We start from the raw sequence: 20,445 nt of genomic DNA on the forward strand, positions 1-20,445 counted from the left end.
AAAACAGTATCTAAACGGCTATAAACTGAGAGAGGGGAATATGCAACGAGACCGGGGTGTTCTCATACAACAGTTGCTGAAGGTAAGCATGCAGGTGCAACAGGTGGTAAAAAGAGCAAATGGTATGTTGGCCTTCATAGCGAGAGGATTCGAGTACAGGAGCAGGGATGTCTTGCTGCAATTATACAGGGCCTTGGTGAAGCCACACCTGGAATATTGTGTGCAGTTTTGCTCTCCTTATATGAGGAAGGATGTTCTTCTATAGAGGGAGTGCAGCAAAGGTTTACCAGACTGATTCCTGGGATGGCGGGACTGACGTATGAGAAGAGATTGAGTCAGTTAGGGTTATATTTTCTGGAGTTCAGAAGAGTGAGGGGGGGGATCTCATAGAAACCTATAAAATTCTAACAGGACTTGACAGGGTAGATGTAGGAAGGATGTTCCCGATGGTGGGGGAGTTCAGAACCAGGGGTCATAGTCTAAGGATACGGGTTAAACCTTTCAGGACTGAGATGAGGAGAAATTTCTTCACCGAGAGTGGTAAGCCTGTGGAATTCGCTACCACAGAAAGCAGTTGAGGCCAAAACATTATATGTTTTCAAAAAGGAGTTAGACATAGCTTTTGGGGCGAGAGGGATCAAAGGATATGGGGGGAAAGCAGGAACAGGTTACTGAGTTGGTGATCAGCCATGATCTTAATGAATGGCGGAGCAGGCTCAAGGGGCCAAATGGCCTACTCCTGCTCCTATTTTCTATGTCTATGTTTTCTATGGGTCCTAAAGGGGAGTTCTTGCAATATATGCTTTGTACAGAATATGAATGTCTTCTGATTTAATTTGTTTTCAAATTTTGGTTGTACATGTAAAATCTAATTCGTATTTAAAGAGAGAGCAGGGGATCTGTTAATTGTGTGTTTAATTGTATGCAGGTGGTGGGCATTAACTGGTGATTCACTTGTGCTTCTATAAATAGGAACAGACTGAAACTGTGGTGGTTGGGTTAAGAGGTACATGTTTGTAATGTGTATCCCTCCAAATAAAAGCTTATAAAATTGTGTAACGATTAGGCTCCAGTTCTATCCTTCACCGCCATGCTTCATGGAATAGAACATGGAATATTATTCTCTTGCCTGGACAAGTGCACCTCCAAAATCATTCAAGAAGCATGACACCATCCAGGACAAAGCAGCCGCTTGATTGGCACCTCATAAATCACCTTAAACATTCACTCCCTCCACCACTGAGAAATTCGCCAAGGCTTCTTTGACAATATCTTCCAAACTCGTGATCTTCACCACCTTGAAGAACGAGAGCAGCAGGTGCATAGGAACACCACCACCTGCAAGTTCCCTCCACCTCACACATCATCCTGGCTTAAAAAAAGACGTACATTTATTTACTGCCTTTCACAACCACCAGACATCTCAAAATGCTTTACAGCCAGTGAAGCATTTTTTGAAGAGTAGTCACTGTTGTAATGCAGGAAACACAGCAGCCAGTTTGCATACACCAAAGTCCCACAAACAGCAGTGTGATAATGACCAGATAATCTGTTTCTGTGAGGTTGATTGAGGGATAAATATTGGCCAGGACATCGAGGGTAACTCCCCTGCTCTCCTCTTTGAAATAGTGCTGTGGGATCTTTTACATCCACCCAAGCAAGCAGATGGGGGCCTTGGTTTAACGTCTCATCTGAAAGACGGCACCTCCGACAGTGCGGCACTCCCTTAGTACTACGCTGGAGTGTCAGCCTAGATTTTTGTTCTCAAGCCCTGGAATGGCACTTGAACCCGGAACCTTGTGACTCAGAGGTGAGAGTACTACCAACTGACTTGGAATTATATCGCCGTTCCTTCATTGTCTGTGGGACAATACCCTGGAACTCCCTACCTAACGGCATTGTGGGTGTACCTACACCACACAGACTGCAGCGGTTCAAGGCAGATGCTCACCACCAATTTCCCAAGGGCACTTATGGATGGGCTGGTCTTGCCATTGCTACCCACATCCCATGAATGAGTTTTTAAAAAGCACTGGAGTAATGAATCATTCAGCAATAGGAGGGATCAGTTATGGGTTTAGAGTGCATGTGCATAAATGCACATAGCATGGTAAATAAAGTTGGGTTGAGCTGGGAATTGAAGTGTGGCAAATGAACATGTTTCAGTGGGACAGCATTTGTGGAACAGTAATCATAATATGGTTTAGAATAGTTACGGAAAAGAATAAGGTACAATCAAGTGTAAAAAATATTTAACTGGGGAAGGGATAACTTCAGTGAGTTGAAAAGGGATCTGGCACAGGTGGATTGGCATCAAATTGGTCAGCAGAACAGGCAGGCCTTCAAACAGGATATGGTTTGGGTCTAGAGTCGACACATTGTTATGAGGAGGAAAGGAAGGGCATCCAAAGCTAGAGCACCTAGGATGATTAAAGATATAGATATTACAATGAGGCAGAAAAGGGAGGCTTATGACAATTGTGAGGTTCATAATACAGTAGAGAATCAAGCTGAACATAGAAAATACAGAAGAGATATAAAAAATGGAGTAAGAAGGAACCTTTTATGTTTTTTGTCTTTTATAAACAGATTAATAGTAAAAGGATAGTCAAAGGAAGGGTGGGTCCGATTAGGGAGCAAAAATAAGATGTTCTTGTGGAGACAGAGGGCATGGCTGAGGTACTGATGGGCACTTTGCATCTGTCTCCACTGGATGAGGATGCTGCCAATGTAGCAGCAAAGGAGGAGGCAGTAGCAATATTGGATAAGATAAAAATAGGTAAAGAGGTACTTAAAAGGTTGGCAATCTTGACCAAAGGTGGGAAGTAAGGGTGGCAATTGCAGAAGCTCTGACCCACAGTCTTCCAATCCTCCTTGGATACAGGGTGGTGCCAGAGGGCTGGGGGATTGCAAATGTTACACTCTGCTTTAAAAAAGGGGAGAGAGATAAACCCAGCAATTACAGGCCTGTCAGCTGAACGTTGGTGGTGGAGAAACTATTAGAAGCAATAATCTAGGACAAAATTAACTGGCATTTAGAAAAGTATGGGACAATAAGTGAAAGTCAGCATGGATTTGTTAAAGGTACATCATGTTTGACAAACTTGATTGCGTTTGTTGATGATGTAACAGAGAGGGTTGATGAGTGTAGTGCGGTTAATTTTGTGATGTGAACTTTCAAAAGGTGTTTGACCACATAATAGATTTGTCAGCAAAATTAAAGCTCATGAGATTAAAGGGACAGTGGCAGCATGGAGACAAAATTGGCTAAGGGACAGAAAGCAGTAGTGAACAGTTGTTTTTCAGACTAGAGGGAAGTATACAGTGGTATTCTACAGGGGCCAGTATTAGGTCCACTGCACTTCTTAATATATATTAATCACCTGGATTTGGGTATACACGGCATAATTTTAAAGTGTGCAGATGAAACTAAACTCAGAAATGTAGTAAACAGTGAGATGGATAGTAACAGACATCGGGAGAACATAGACAGACTGGTGAAATGGACACCCACATGATAGATAAAATTTAATGCAGAGAAGTGTGAAATTATAGAGCTATGGGGAAAGTGCAGGGGGTGTCACTAATTGGATAGCTCTCACAAAGAGCCTGCACAGGCACAGTGGGCTGAATGACCTCCTTCCAAGCTGGATCATTCTATGATTCTCTAACATGGCAAGATTGGCAATTTAATGGATAATGACAAGAAGTCTATGTCCTACCACTCCATGGCACGAGGCGACAGAATTCATCTTCATCATAACCGGTTAGCCTTGATTGGTTTTGTCTCTGTAAACTTCAGAATTCCTAGTTGAAACCTGTCTTTTACATATGTGTCCCATCTTAGAACACAGCAGTTCAAAATTTTACAACTTGGGTGGAAGCACCGGACCTGATCCTGCTCTTCTGAGGCTAGATGCATTGCCCTTAGTGGTCAACTGACATTAGCAGGTATTGATACATTTCCCACTGAAGTCTCAAGCCAAACCAATCATTTCTCCTGACAGAATATCCATCTCCAGGCTGCACAATCATAAGGATGAAGTAATGCATGTTAAGAAATTTCTGAAAAAAATAATCTGTATTTCCAATCTGTGGAACACAATCATTAGATGGGTATACCATACTCCTGCGAAACTGAAGCAGCTCTTGGAACCATGATGTGTTTTTTGGAGCCAGTGATGAAAACAAAAATGAGGGTGATAGATATTTTAATTCAGCAAAGTATTGAAAAATGCAAAAATAATAACTTTACATTATGAAGGAAAGACTATTGTGATATGTACAGCTTAAGTGCAACATCCTTCTGGTGCAGTAACAACAAATAGATGTTATGCCTAATTATAGAATGGTAACAGCACAGAAAGAGGCCATTCGACCCGTCGTGTCTGTGTCGGCTCTCTGTCGGAGCAACTTAGCTAGTCCCAATTCCTGCCTTTTCTCCATAGCCCTGCAATTTTTTTCTCTTCAGATAATTATCCAATTCTCTTTTAAAAGCCAAGATTAAATCTGCCTCCACCAAACTCTCAGGCAGTGCATTCCAGATCCTAACCACTCTCCACGTAAAAAGGTTTTTCCTCCTGTGACCTTTGGTTCCTTTGTCAATCACCTTAAATCAGTTTCTTCTGGTTCTTGACCCTTCTGCCAATGGAAACAGCTTCTCCCTATCTACTCTGTCCAGACCCCTCATGATTTTGGTCTTATAATTTCTATATATTTCCCTTGCAGATGCTGACTGGCCTGTTTTGTACTTCCAACTTTCTACATTTCTTTCAGAATTGGTCTTGAGAGACCTTGTGTAATAAGCAACATCTGTCTACATATTATAAACAAAAATTGCAGTCTCCATTTTGAGCAATCTTATTGGCACCTTACTCATCTCAGAGGGTTAAGGGGGAAGTCAGATTATATATCTTGTGCAGCACGGTGAAAATCAGGCAATGTATTGTACAAGTAACAACTGGTATACAGTGGTATTCCACAGGGGCCAGTATTAGGTCCACTGCACTTCTTAATATATATTAATCACCTGGATTTGGGTATACACGGCATAATTTTAAAGTGTGCAGATGAAACGAAACTCAGAAATGTAGTAAACAGTGAGATGGATAGTAACAGACATCGGGAGAACATAGACAGACTGGTTAGCAAGATGTAACGACTGGTGTGTCACAGGGATCAGTGCTGGGGCCTCAACTTTTTACAATTTATTTAAATGACTTGGATGAAGGGACTGAAGATATGGTTGCTAAATTTGCTGATGACACAAAGATAGGTAGGAAAGTAAGTTGTGAAGAGGACATAAGGAGGCTACAAAGGGATATAGATAGGTTACATGAGTAGGAAAAGATCTGGCAAATGGAGTATAATGTGGGAAAATGTGAAATTGTCCATTTTGGCAGGAAGAATTAAAAAGAAGCATAATATCTAAATGGTGAGAGATTGCACAGCTCTGAAATGCAGAGGGATGTGGGTGTCCTAGTGCATGAATCGCAAAAGGTTAGTATGCAGTTACAGCAAGTAATTAAGTAAGTTAATAGAATGGTATCATTTATTGTGAGGGGAATTGAATACAAAAAGTAGGGAGGTTATTCTTCAGTTATACAGGGCATAGGAGAGACCGCATCTGGCGTACTGTGTACAGCATTGGTCTCCTTATTTAAGGAAGGATGTAAGTGCATTTGTGAGAATAAGAAATACTGTAATGTTGTTTCTACAGCTTGTGGAAAGTTACCAAGAAGTCATTTGTGCACAACATAATGAAATCACTGAAAAAGAGAACTGATAAGGATATGTCAGTGGAGACCTTAAGACAGTACATCACTGACAAAGAATTGATAAGGGTATGTAAGTGGAGACCTTGGGACAGTACATCACTTAAAAATTGTGCTTAGGCAGATAACAGAGAAACAGCAAGAGTTAGAACAACGGATGTAGTGAATAAGAAACTGCCCCACTAAGATAAAGGCTGACAGCTGCAAGTTAAAACACATAATGGAGAGCCAAATAAGGTAAAACAAAAACAAGAGTTCGGGGCTAGAAAGTTAGAGTAGGGGGAGAAGTAAACAGAGGAGGAGACTGTAGCAACCATAGGATAGGTTAGTGTCATAATACGTTATAACCAATAATGTAAAATAAAGGCGTGGACAAATGGATTTGTATTGTATAAACAAGAACTGAATATGTTGATCGGTGTGCCTGCTTGGAGGACACCCGATCTTGCAAGACCGTTAAATAAACTTACTTCTTCAGAGTTTGACTTGGTGTAAATTATTATCAAGTGGGCTACGTTTCTCACAATTGGGGGCTCGTCCGGGATCTCTTCATCATTGCCGGGACTGCGGCCGACGACAGACGAGAAGACGCGTCCCGTTAATTTAAAAACGGTCTCGTTTCTCTCGTTGGTAGCGGACCCGAGTAATCGACTGAAAATGATCCTAGGGAAGTCACTCTGAATGAGTATTTAGTGCGGCAGGTACACACGTGAAGTCAGGCAACTCCGTGCACGGACCAAGGTAAGAAAAACGACTTTTAAGTATTATCTTGGTGACTTATGGTTAACTGTAGGATAAGACCTTCTAAGTACCAAAAGTCCTTAAGGAGTGAATTTTACAGTCCTGCAGTATAAGACCTTTCAGCTAGGAGGTGAGTACTGTATGGTATAAGACCCTTCAGTTAGGAGGTGAATACCGTAAGGTATAAGACCCTTCAGCTAGGAGGTGAATACCGTAGGGTACAAGACCCTTCAGTTAGGAGGTGAATACTGTGGGGCAGTATAAGACCCTTCAGCTAGGAGGTGAGTACTGTATGGTACAAGACCCTTCAGTTAGGAGGTGAATACTGTGGGGCAGTATAAGACCCTTCAGCTAGGAGGTGAATACCGTAAGGTATAAGACCCTTCAGTTAGGAGGTGAATACTGGTTAACTGTGGGATAAGACCTTCTAAGTACTAAAAGTCCTTGAGGAGTGAATTTTACAGTCCTGCAGTATAAGACCCTTCAGCTAGGAGGTGAGTACTGTATGGTATAAGACCCTTCAGTTAGGAGGTGAATACCGTAAGGTATAAGACCCTTCAGCTAGGAGGTGAATACTGTAGGGTACAAGACCCTTCAGTTAGGAGGTGAATACTGTGGGGCAGTATAAGACCCTTCAGCTAGGAGGTGAATACCGTAAGGTATAAGACCCTTCAGTTAGGAGGTGAATACTGGTTAACTGTAGGATAAGACCTTCTCAGTACTGCAGTATAAGACCCTTCAGCTAGGAGGTGAGTACCGTAGGGTACAAGACCCTTCAGTTAGGAGGTGAATACTGTGGAGCAGTATAAGACCCTTCAGCTAGGAGGTGAGTACCGTAGGGTATAAGACCCTTCAGTTAGGAGGTGAATACCGTAGGGTATAAGACCCTTCAGCTAGGAGGTGAGTACTGTATGGTATAAGACCCTTCAGTTAGGAGGTGAATACCGTAAGGTATAAGACCCTTCAGCTAGGAGGTGAATACCGTAGGGTACAAGACCCTTCAGTTAGGAGGTGAATACTGTCAGGTATAAGACCCTTCAGTTAGGAGGTGAATACCGTAAGGTATAAGACCCTTCAGCTAGGAGGTGAATACCGTAGGGTACAAGACCCTTCAGTTAGGAGGTGAATACTGTCAGGTATAAGACCCTTCAGTTAGGAGGTGAATACCGTAAGGTATAAGACCCTTCAGCTAGGAGGTGAATACCGTAGGGTACAAGACCCTTCAGTTAACCATGGGAAATAAATCGTCTAAAAAGGAAGACGATGGGAGACAAGGAAAGTCTGCCGGCAACATCCCTCCAGAAAGTCCATTGGGACGGATGTTGGAGTATTGGGACTTAGAGTCAAAAACCAAGGAGAAAAAGACCCAAATATGATCTAAGGACAGCAAGAAGGACCACCCCTAAACCCGACGATAACGACGACGATAGAGACAGAGAGTCTCCTCAGACAATGATGCCCTTGAGAGAGGTACCAATAGGAAATAATGAAATTGGATTTGTTAGTGCACCATTAACGTCAGGAGAGGTAAGAGTGTTTAAAAAGGAAATGAAAGTCCTCGTAGAAGACCCCTGAAAATTTGGGAAAGAGAAAACCCTCCCGGGGTAGGGGGAAACGAACCAGCCGAACAAAAATACCCTAATCAAGACCCGCAGTGGCAGAACAATAATATCGGCCATAGGGGCCAGATGAAAGACCTTAGAAATCTGATAGTAAAAGGCATTGTTGTAAACAAGTAGTTGAAGCCCCTGCAAAACTTATGCCTTTACAGAGTTACCGCAGGCCCCTCTTATGGCACAAGCAGGCAACGTATTGAGTGCGACCCCTCTGGGTGTTGAAGGCTGTTTCTAGATAAATAGAGACCATTAAAGGCACCTAGGTGGGATCAAGGGATTGATTCTTAAAAATGTTTTGAAGAATCAAAAGGGGGACTGTGAGAACAGAATTTAGATTTTAGAATTTTTAAGAACAGAATTACATGGGAACATTTAAGATGAAACAATTAATCAGTCATGTACTGCTAACAAGCTAGCTTCAGTGCTGCAGGGAGGGACAGCTTATCAGAAATGACTTCATAACTTCAGGGCTGCAGAGGCAGCTTGGCCTTGCAGCTGGTGCAGCGAGAGAGAGAGAGAGAGAGACATTGTATTTCAACAGCACTCTTCTTATCACCCAGACATGACAAAGTTAGAATGAAAAACATACCGACCAGGCTAATACACACCCCCTTTTGTTAGAGGGTGGCTCAGCCTACCCTTCTGATTCAGCAGTTGCTGAGTTTTTTATATTTGCTTTTATATTATACTGTTTAAATGTTATTTGAGTAAATGGATCCACATAATCCAAATATATATATAATCATATATAAGTTGATCAGTAGAGAGAAGGTTATCATAGAATGATAAAAGGGGGGAATGTGGAAGTGAGCAGAAAGGCATGGCACTATGCTTAATGGGAAATATAGCCAAGTTAAGAATAGTAGCTTTGCTGAGCTTTGATTTTAAGTGGCAGAAACCACAATGAAATAGCTAAAAGGGATGGCCAGAGTGTGTGCAAGCTGTGGCAGCCACAGCACTTCAGACCGAGGAAGTCATTTTACCTCGAAGCTATTACAAGAAATAGTTAGGGGATTGGGAATCCAATGGGACTTCCATACCCCTTGGCACCCTCCCTCTTCAGGGCGGGTGGAAAGAATGAATCAGACCTTAAAGAAACACCTGTCCAAACTGATACTTGAAACAAGGTTACCCTGGACAAAATGTTTACCTATAGCGATACTCAGAATTCGGACAGCCCCTAGAAAAGATGTGGGACTGTCCCCCTATGAAATGCTATTCGGATTACCCTATATGGGAACCAGGGGCGAGATGCCAACCTTAGAAACTAAAGATTCGTTTCTAAAGAACTATATACTGGCGTTGTCTTCCTCATTGTCATTCCTCAGGAAGCAAGGCCTGTTAGCACAGACACCACCTCTCGAATTTGCAGTGCCCAAGATCCAACCAGGAGATTGGGTTCTGGTGAAATCGTGGAAAGAGACTAAACTACAACTGAACTGGGAAAGACCATACCAGACTCTCCTAACCACTGAAACAGCCATAAGAATGGCAGAAAGAGGTGGGACCCACTACACAAGAATCAAGGGGCCGGTACAACCCCCGGCCGAGGAAGGAACTTGGACAACCGGATTAACAGAAGAACCATTGAAACTAAAGCTAAAAAGACTTTGAGTAACGAACTTAGTTTTATATAGCGGCGCGAGCGCGGAAATACTGTCTGTAATATTGTGTGCCTTCTCTCTTTCTTTTCAAAAGTAGCCAGGAAATAAAATGGGTTGGATGTTTTTGTATTACCCACTTCCAATTAGACAACAAGGCGTTTGGAGTAACAGTTAGAGAAGGGAAAAAGAAAGGTGAATTAAAATGTTGTTTTCAGGTAACAATAGATAAGACTGGTAAACCATCTAACAAACTAAAAGGGACCTCTCATAACGATCCTAACATAGTAAAAATAATAGAGGTAAAGGACCTGAGAAAGACAATTGAGATAGAAACCGGTTACGGGGACACAAATGCCTGGGTAGAATGGATAAAATTACCTGTAAAAAGTTTGAACAAAAACAATTGCTATGCTTGTGCATCTGGTAGACCGATAGCTCAAGTAGTACCTTTCCCGCTGGGGTGGGAGCGTGACCGAAAGGGCATGGAATGCATGTTAGCCCTATATCAGGATAAGACGGCTTGGGGTATTCAAACTTGCATATCCTTGTCAATAATGTTCCCTCCCCTAGAGAAAAAGGATTCAAGGACTCCCCCTTCATTTTTAGCCACCAGTGTGAATCACACATCATGCGTATGTTGACACGGTGCGGAGCTAACCAGAAATATGGGAGAGTTGAAGTGATGCATAGAGACTGAGGACGAAACTGGAAGAGTCAGGGGAGGGAAATAATCATCATTGAATGTCCCCAGAGCGGATTTATGGTGGTATTGCGGAGGAAAAATCCTGGGACAGACCCTACCCTCCCAGTGGAAGGGGACGTGCGCAATTGTTCAATTGGCAATACCATTCACCTTGGCATTTGAGAAACAAAAGATAATAACGAGGGAAAGGGGTAAAAGGGAAGCGATAGCGAACTCTTTTGACGACCAGGTATACATGGATTTCATAGGGGTCCCAAGAGGGGTACCTGATGAATTCAAGGCCCGAAACCAAATAACCGCCGGTTTCGAGTCTTTGTTTTGGTGGGTCACTATTAACAAAAATGTAGATTGGATAAATTATATTTATTACAACCAACAAAGATTTATAAATTATACTAGAGATGCGGTAAAAGGTATAGCTGAACAATTAGATGCCACTAGTAGAATGGCTTGGGAAAATCGACTGGCTCTAGATATGATCTTAGCAGAAAAAGGTGTGTGTATAATGTTAGGAGGGAAATGTTGCACATTTATCCCAAATAATACAGCACCCGATGGTTCAATCACCCGAGCACTGCAAGGGTTAACAACTTTAGCAGAAGAGATGGCTGAAAATTCAGGAGCAGACACTTCCCTGACGGGGTGGCTTGAATCCTGGTTTGGAAAATGGAAAGGCATGATAATCTCGGTTTTTACCTCCCTGATCATGGTTGTCGGAATACTAATAGCCATCGGGTGTTGTATTATTCCTTGTGTAAGAGGGCTGACACAGCGATTGATTGAGACAGCTTTGACGAAGCAGATGTCAATACAAAGAGGCCAGGAAGAAAGTATATACCTGTTAGGTAATGACAAAGTGGATAGTATCAACGGAGATACAGACATTGAAAAGGCGGCTGAAATAATGCTCAGAGGATTTGAGAGGACATATGAGAACCCTCCGCAGTATGTAGAAAACAACAAGGATTAAGTAAAAGAAAAGGGGGAATTGTGAGAATAAGAAATGCTGTAATGTTGTTTCTACAGCTTGTGGAAAGTTACCAAGAAGTCATTTGTGCACAACATAATGAAATCACTGAAAAAGTGAACTGATAAGGATATGTCAGTGGAGACCTTAAGACAGTACATCACTGACAAAGAATTGATAAGGGTATGTAAGTGGAGACCTTGGGACAGTACATCACTTAAAAATTGTGCTTAGGCAGATAACAGAGAAACAGCAAGAGTTAGAACAACGGATGTAGTGAATAAGAAACTGCCCCACTAAGATAAAGGCTGACAGCTGCAAGTTAAAACACATAATGGAGAGCCAAATAAGGTAAAACAAAAACAAGAGTTCGGGGCTAGAAAGTTAGAGTAGGGGGAGAAGTAAACAGAGGAGGAGACTGTAGCAACCATAGGATAGGTTAGTGTCATAATACGTTATAACCAATAATGTAAAATAAAGGCGTGGACAAATGGATTTGTATTGTATAAACAAGAACTGAATATGTTGATCGGTGTGCCTGCTTGTAGGACACCCGATCTTGCAAGACCGTTAAATAAACTTACTTCTTCAGAGTTTGACTTGGTGTAAATTATTATCAAGTGGGCTACGTTTCTCACACATTGGAAGCAGTTCAGAGAAGGTTTAATAGACTAATACCTAGAATGGCCTTATGAGGAAAGGTTGGACAGGCTACGCTTGTATCTGCTGGAGTTTAGAGGAGTAAGAGGCGACTTGATTGAAACATATCCTGAGAAGTCTTGACAGGGTGGATGTGGAAAGGATGTTTCCTCTTGTGGGAGAATCTAGAACTAAGAGGGCTGGATTTTACGCCGAGCGGACAGGAACTGGCTACCAACATAAAAGTCGGTGGCAGACCCGCATCTGCCCAGCCTGGGGATCCGACCCGCATTTTACAGGTCCCCGGGCTTTAAATGTTTAGAGGCAGGACTTCCACCTGCTTGATAAAGATGATGTCCCGCCTCATTGAGTTGTCGGCCAATCATCGGGCTGGCAGCACTTAGTCCAGCAGTGCCACCAGGAGCGGTGGCCACTGCTGGGACTGCAGCCCAGCCAAGGACATGGAGCCAGGACTGCAGGTAAGTAAGGGTTGCCTCGCCATGGGAATCGGTTGTGATCCGGCGAGGCAAGGGTGGTCGTTTGGGGGAAGGGGGCGTCTCAGGTCCTGGCAGTGGTTGGGGAAGCGAGGGTGGCCCTCAATCAGGCACCTTGTAGCCAATTGTCAGGGCCCTCCCCACCAATGTGCTGAGAGGCCACCAGGTATCACTGGGCGGCCTTCCACGTCTACTGGACGCCCGCTTTCCATGGGTAAAATACCCGTGGAGGCGGGCGATGGCCCTTAAATTGCTGTTAAGTGGCCACTTAAGGGCCTTAATTGGCCTGGGGCTGGCGGCCCATTTCTCGCCCCTCTCCCCCACCCCCCATGACCGAGGTAAAGTTGGGTGGACGCAGCAGCGTGCCTGGAAGGGCAATCTGGCTCGCTGGGGTGGCGTAAAATTCTGGCCAGAGTCACTGTTAAAAAATAAGGGGTTGCCCATTTAAGACAGAGATGAGGAGAAATTTTTTTCTGGAATTCTCTTCCTCAAAAAACAGTGAAAGTAGAGTCTTTGAATATTTTTAAGGCAGAGATAGATAGATTCTTGATAAGCAAGGGGGAGGAGGTTATTGGGGGTAGGTGAGAATGTGTAGTTGGGGTTACAATCAGATCAGCCATGATCTTGTTGAATGGCGGAGCAGGCTTGAGGGGCCGAGTGGCCTACTCCTGCTCCTACTTTGTATGTTCGTAGGCATGTTTGTATGTTCTCCATTTTGAACACCAATTGGAAGAAGCACTGAGGGTAGCAAGGGCACAGAATGTACTCTGGGTTGGGGATTTCAATGTTCATCACCAAGAGTGGCTCAGTAGCACCACTACTGACTGAGCTGACTGGTCATAAAGGACATAGCTGTTAGACTGGGTATGCAGCAGGTGGTGAGGGAATCAACAAGGGGGAAAAACATTCTTGACCTCATTCTCACGAATCTACCTGTCGTAGATGCATTTGTCCGTGACATTAATGGTAGGAGCAATCACCACACAGTCCTTGTGGAGACGAAGTCCCGTCTTCATATTGAGGATACCCACCATCGTGTTGTGTGGCACTTCCACCGTGTTAAATGCGAAAGATTTCAAACAGATCTAGCAACTCAAAACTGGGCATCCATGATGCGCTGTGGGCCATGAGCAGCAGCAGAATTGTATTCAACCACAATCTATAACCTCATGGCCTGGTATATCCCTCACTCTACCATTACCATCAAGCGGGGGGACCAACCCTGATTCAATGAAGAGTGCAGGAGGGCATGCCAGGAGCAGCACCGGCATACCTAAAAATGAAGTGTCAGCCTGGTGAAGCTACAATACAGGACTACTTGCATGCCAAACAGTGGAAACAGCATGCAATAGACAGGACAAAGCGATCCCACAACCAATGGATCAGATCTAAGCTCTGCAGTCCTGCCACATCCAGTTGGGAATGGTGGTGGACAACTAAACCGCTAACAGGAAGAGGAAGCTCCACAAATATCCCCATCCTCAATGATGAGGGACCCCAGCACATCAGGGCAAAAGACAAGGCTGAAGCATTTGCATCCATCTTCAGCCAGAAGTGCCGAGTGGATGATCCATCTCAGCCTCCTCCTGAGGTCCCCATCATCACAGATGCCAGTCTTCAGCCAATCCAATTCACTCCATGTGATATCAAGAAACGGCTGAAGGCACTGGATATTGCAAAGACTATGGGCCCTGACAACATTCTAGCAATAATACTGAAGATAAAAACAGAAAGTGCTGGAAATACTCAGCAGGTCAGGCAGCATCTGTGGAGAGAGAAACAGAGTTAACATTTCAGGTCTGTGACCTTTCATCTGATGAAAGGTCACAGACCTGAAAGTTAATTCTGCTTCTCTCTCCACAGGTGCTGCCTGACCTGCTGAGTATTTACAGCAGCTTCTGTTTTTATTTCAGATTTCCAGCATCCTTAGTATTTTGCTTTTATAATAGTACTGAAGACCTGTGCTCCAGAACTAGCCACGCCACTAGCCAAGCTGTTCCAATACAACTACAACACTGGCAGCTACCCGGCAATGTGGAAAATTGTCCAGCTATGTCCTGTCCACAAAAAGTAGGACCAATCCAACCCAGGCAATTACCGCCCTATCAGTCTACTCTCAATCATCAGCAAAGTGATGCAAGGGATCGTCGACAGTGCCATCAAGCAGCACTTGCTCAGCAATAACCTGCTTACTGACTCTCAGTTTGGGTTCTGCCAGGGCCACTCAGCTCCTGACGTTATTACAGCCTTGGTCCAAACATGGACAAAAGAGCTGAATTCCAGAGGTGAGGTGAGAATGACTGCCCTTGACATCAAGGCCGCATTTGACTGAGTATGGCATTAAGGAGCCCTTGCAAAACTGGTGTCAATGGGAATCGGGGGGGGAAACTCTCCGCTGGTTGAAGTTATACCTAGCAGAAAGGAAGATGGTTGTGGTTGTTGGAGGTCAATCGTCTCAGTCCCAGTACATCACTGCATGAGTTCCTCAAGTTAATGTCCTCGGCCCAACCATCTTCGGCTGCTTCACCAATGACCTTCCCTCCATCATAAGGTCAGAGGTGTGGATGTTTGCTGATGATTGCACAATGTTCAGCATCATTCGTGACTCCTCAGATACTGAAGCAGCCCGTGTCCAGATGCAGCAAGACCTGGACAACATTCAGGCTTGGGCTGATTAGTGGCAACATTCGTCAGGCAATAACCATCTCAAACAAGAGAGAATCCAACCTTCTCCCCTTGGTGTTCAATGGCATTACCATCGCTGAATCCCCTGCTATCAACATCCTGTATGTTACCATTGACCAGAAACTGAACTGGACCAGCTACATAAATATTGTGGCTACAAGAGCAGGGCAGAGGCTAGGAATTCTGCAGTGAGTAACTCACCTCCTGTCTCCTCAAAACCTGTCCACCAGCTACAAGACACAAGTCAGGAGTGTGATGGAATACTCTCCACTTGCCTGGATGGGTGCAGCTCCAACAACACTCAAGAAGTTCAACACCATCCAGGACAAAGCAGCCGCTTGATTGGCATCCCATTCACCACCTTCAACATTCACTCCCTTTACCACCGACGCAAAGTGGCAGAAATGTGTACCATTTACAAGGTGCACTGCAGCAACTCACAAAGGCTCCTTTGACAGCACCTTCTAAATGCGTGACCTCTATCACCTAGAATGACAAGGGCAGCAGATGCATGGGAACACCACCACCTGCAAGTTCCCCCACCAAGCCACACACCATCCTGACTTGGACTATATCGCCATTCCTTCACTGTCGCTGGGTCAAAAACCTTCCTCACTCTCTTCCTAAAAGCACTGTGGGTGTATCTACACCACATGGACTGCAGCGGTTAAAGAAGGCAACTCACCACCACCTTCTCAAGGGAAATTAGGGATGGGCAATAAATGCTGGCCTGGCCAGTGATGTCCACATCCCATGAATGAATAAATTTAAAAAAAGTATTCAACAGGGTGAGTTCCCAGAGTATGATTTTGTTGTTCCCAGAACCAGAAACTTGGCCAATCAAATTCACTATGATTAATATTCATTTTGCACCTCTCAAAGGACCAAACAGCCAATTAACTAATCGTGGAAAGGTTGTCAATTCGGCTGTAGGAGATTGAGCTGAGTAACAAATCTGCAAAGCCTAAGTTAAATTCAAACAGTTTTTGATATACAGTCTGCTCTTGATCTTCAGAGTTGTTTTATACACTGACAAAAATTAAATTATCTAAAAATTTGAATTAAGCAATGTAAATACCACAGGTAAGTGGAAAAATAATGCTGAAACATCAAATTAACACATAATTTGAATTAAGTAACTTTGAATTAAGGGGAGTAGACTGAACTTATATCTCTATATTTGAACAACCAACAACTGATGGGTAACTCAGCTATTGAAACAACAGTTGCACCCTCCTGCCAGTGGTGCAGCATCATCTCCCCTGAGGGAAGGTGTAATTTCAGCATGGCAAGTTTACATGGGCAGTTTCCATTATGAATGTGGACATAGACATTTATAATGGGAAAAACTGTCAGCAAATATGTTTAATATTTCCTATCATTTCCTAAAATGTCCTATCAATACCTTATCTATTGTTATCTCTTGCCCCACCCCCGCTTTACTTACTTAAAATCTTTTATATTTCTTATATCTGCCAGTTCTGATGAAGGGTCACTGACCTGAAACATTAACTCTGCTTCTCTCTCCACAGATGCTGCCAGACCTGCTGAGTTTTTCCAGCACTTTCTGTTTTTATTATGTTTAATATAGCATGGATATTGTGCCCAGAATTTGAACAATGCCGTCAGGCCATTGGAACTAAGGTGGACAGGATACTCATCTGCCTTTCGGCCAAATATAAATTGAGGAGTCAACTAAATTAAACAGGCAGAGACATAGAGGCTATATAAATACAGCCTGAAAAATCTTGGATATGTTGGGAAGAGGAGGCAATGGCATAACAGGTGGGGTCAGGCCCTAAAATGGCCATAAAGAGGGGGAGAGCCTGGAAAATACCTGGAGTGGGATGGGGAAGTGGGTAGGAGACAGGGACAGCAGGAGGAAAGACAGGATATCAACCCTTTTGCTACCTAGAGTCATACAGTCATACAGCCACAACACAGTTATACAGCACAGAAGCAGGCCCTTCAGCCCAAAGCGCCTGTGTTGACCATCAAGCACCCATCCAATCTAATCCCATTTTCCAGCACTTGGCCCGTAGCCTTGTATGCGATAGCGGTTCAAGTGCTCATCTAAATACTTCTTAAATGTTGTGAGGGTTCCTGCCTCTACCACCCCTTCAGACAGTGTGTTCCAGATTACAACCACCCTCAGGGTGAAAAGAATTTTCCTCAAATCCCCTCTAAACCTCCTGCTCCTTACCTTAAATCTATGCCCCCTGGTTATTGACCCCGCTGCTAAGGGAAAAAGTTTCTTCCTATCTATCCTATCAATGCCCCTCATAATTTTGTATACCTCAATCAGGTCCCCCCTCAGCCTTTTCTGCTCCAAGGAAAACAACCCTACCCTATCCAGTGTCTCTTCATAGCTGAAATGCTCCAGCCCAGGCAACATCCTGGTGAATCTCCTCTGCACCCTCTCCAGTGCAATCCCATCCTTCCTATAGTGCGGTGAAAAGAACTGTATTCCAGCTGTGGCCTAACCAGCATTTTATACAGCTCTAACATAACCGCCTTGCTCTTATATTCTATGCAATACTTAAAGGGGCAATGGAGGCCCTGAAGGCAGAAGGCAACCTGAGCAACAAGGATGGCACCCAACTTGAAGAAATGAGCACCAAGCATCAGAGAACTGGACCTGCATGTCCTCCTAATGGAGATATGGAAGAGGAGGGACAATCTGTTTGCCGTCATGGGGCAAGGGCCGCGCTAACAATGTGGTACGCATTTTCTGGAGGGTGGTTTCTAAGACAGTGAGTGCCATCTCCTTGAATCCCAAAACACCTTTGCAGTGCAGAAAAAGTTTAATGACCCCACCAGAACAGTTAATGTAAGCTGCACGCTCCCCTGACCATTCCTTGTGGTCTCTTTGTATATGGGGCACTTTATTATCCCAATGATTTCAAAGGTAAAAGTGGAGCTTGACCGTGAGAACTGGAGGCCCTACAGAAATGGTTCCTGAGCAGGTAGACTCAGATCTTGGAAGTACTGCTCTAAAAATAATATTGGATTAGCATTACACTCATATGGAGGTACTGTGGACCATCTCTGAAGACTTGAGACAGATGACAGGATAGGTTTAACTGCATGGAGAGGGACCAGATGGTAATAAGCACTTTCCATAAATATTGAAGCAGTAAAATTAATGGTCCAGTGGTGATCAATCTGTATTGCAAGCAGGACAAATGAAAGATTTGTTGATATAATAAATGATTGTTTCTTAACACAACAAGTTATTGAGGAAACTACGGATAATCAGATTTTGGAAGTGTAATAACCAAGGTGGGAGGAGTGCACTGTCTTTGCTAGTTCCACTTCTCCACGGGTCACAACATATATTTAAAATGTTTACCCAGTTACAATGCGGTCAATCATAGACTCTACTGTTGATCCCAGAATAAGATACACCAATCAAGTTTCTTTAATAAACAACAAAATGATCAGTTTGTTAAAACCAGACTTAACTAGTAACGAAGCAAAGTATTAACACAGATTGAAATAAGAAAGTTCCCTTTTTACCTGTTACTAAAAAAAGACAAAAAAGAATACTTTGGCCAAATAGTTGCTAATTCTTGAAGAAAAAAAGATACGGAAAGAGGCTAGTTGTCCCTTTTTTGGTTTGGTGTCCCAAATACACGTAGATGGCTGTCACTGGGATCTTTCTAGAACAGTTCTTTTCAGGCAATGTTGAAGATCAGTTTGGCAGGTTTTCCAGGTGAAATTTGGCATCAGGGGTTTCTGGCAGGCCTTTCAGGAGGAATGCAACATCAAGTTCTCTATTTCTCACACTGGCTTCAAAGAGCTTCGCAAAGAAATGGAAAAACTGGCAGGCTTTTCAAACAGATGGAACAGGCTAGGCTGGGGGAACTGCTCTCCTGGTGGTTTTTAAAACTCCAACTCAAAACACTGTCCATACTCCAACTGCCTGTCCAAAGCAAAACCGAAACAATGTCTCAAGAGCCAAGTCTCCTGACCCTTATAAATCTTGACCTGTCATGTCTCCATAAACATCTCCCCCATGGCAAAAAGCCCCTGCTGGGTATTTATCTGAAGACAGGTGACTTCCAGTACATGTTGTTTGCAAATAAGTCCTTTCAATGATAGTGAAAAAAACATCTATGGAATCCTTTTCAGTTTTCCCAAATAAAACACAAGTCCTCAAAATTTAACAAAAAAAGGAAGTACTTTCGTAACAGTAGTGATTCTGATAAAGTATCAAACTTCCATGTGAGGGATCACCTAAGTAACAGTGACCACAATACAATTACATAGGAACATATGAACATAAGAAATAGGAGCAGGAGTAGGCCATTCAGCCCTTCAAGCCCACTCTGCCATTCAGTGAGATCATGGCTGATCTTCTACATCAACACCATTTTCCTGCACTATCCCCGTATCCCTTGATGTTTTTAATATGTAGAATCTATCGATCTCAGTCTTGAACGTATTCAATGACTGAGCCTCCCCAGACCTCTGTGGCAGAGAATTCTAAAGATTCAACACCTCTTGGGTGAAGAAATTTCTCCTCATCTCAGTCCTAAATGGCCTACCACTTATTCTGAGACTGTGTCCCCGGTTCTAGATTCCCCAGCCAGGGGAAACATCCTGCATCTACCCTGTAAGAATTTTGTTTGTTTGAATGAGATCACCTGACATTCTTCTAAACTCCAGAGAATAAAGGCCCAGTCTATTTGATCTTTCCTCATGGGACAATCCCTCCATCACAGGAATTAGTTTGGTGAATCTTCGTTGCACTCCCTCTATGGCAAGTATATCTTTCTTTAGGTAAGGAGACCAAAACAGTACACAATACTCCAGGTGCTGTCTCACCAAGGCTCTACATAATTGCAATAAGACATCTTTACTCCTATTAGCACATCCTCTTGTAATAAAAGCCAACATACCATTTGCCTTCTTAATTGTTTGCTGTATCTGTTAGCTTTCAGTGACTCATGAACAAGGACACCCAAGTCCCTTTGAAGTTCAACACTTCTCAGTCTTGCACCATTTAAGACATACTCTGTATTTCTGTTTTTCCTACCAAAGTGGATAACCTCACATTTCTCCACATTGTATTCCATCTGCCAAATTTTTGCCCACTCGTTTAGCCTCTCCAAATCCTCTTGAAGCATCTTTGCATCCTCCTCACATTCATACTTGCACCTAATTTTGTGTCATCTGCAAACTTGGAACTATTACATTTGATCCCCACATCCAAATCA

At 43.4% G+C, this 20,445-nt stretch overlaps 1 long non-coding RNA gene across 1 annotated transcript; it reads left to right on the forward strand.

Moving 5' to 3' along the window:
• Positions 1 to 6,211: 6,211 nt before the first annotated feature.
• On the forward strand, positions 6,212 to 11,157 carry LOC137355594 (uncharacterized). Its single transcript, XR_010970949.1, has 2 exons — positions 6,212 to 6,515; positions 9,460 to 11,157. It is a non-coding gene; the product is annotated as an uncharacterized lncRNA (long non-coding RNA).
• Positions 11,158 to 20,445: the final 9,288 nt, after the last annotated feature.

This window comes from Heterodontus francisci, chromosome 3 (genome assembly GCF_036365525.1).
Source record: "Heterodontus francisci isolate sHetFra1 chromosome 3, sHetFra1.hap1, whole genome shotgun sequence".
Taxonomy (NCBI): Eukaryota; Metazoa; Chordata; class Chondrichthyes; order Heterodontiformes; family Heterodontidae; genus Heterodontus; species Heterodontus francisci.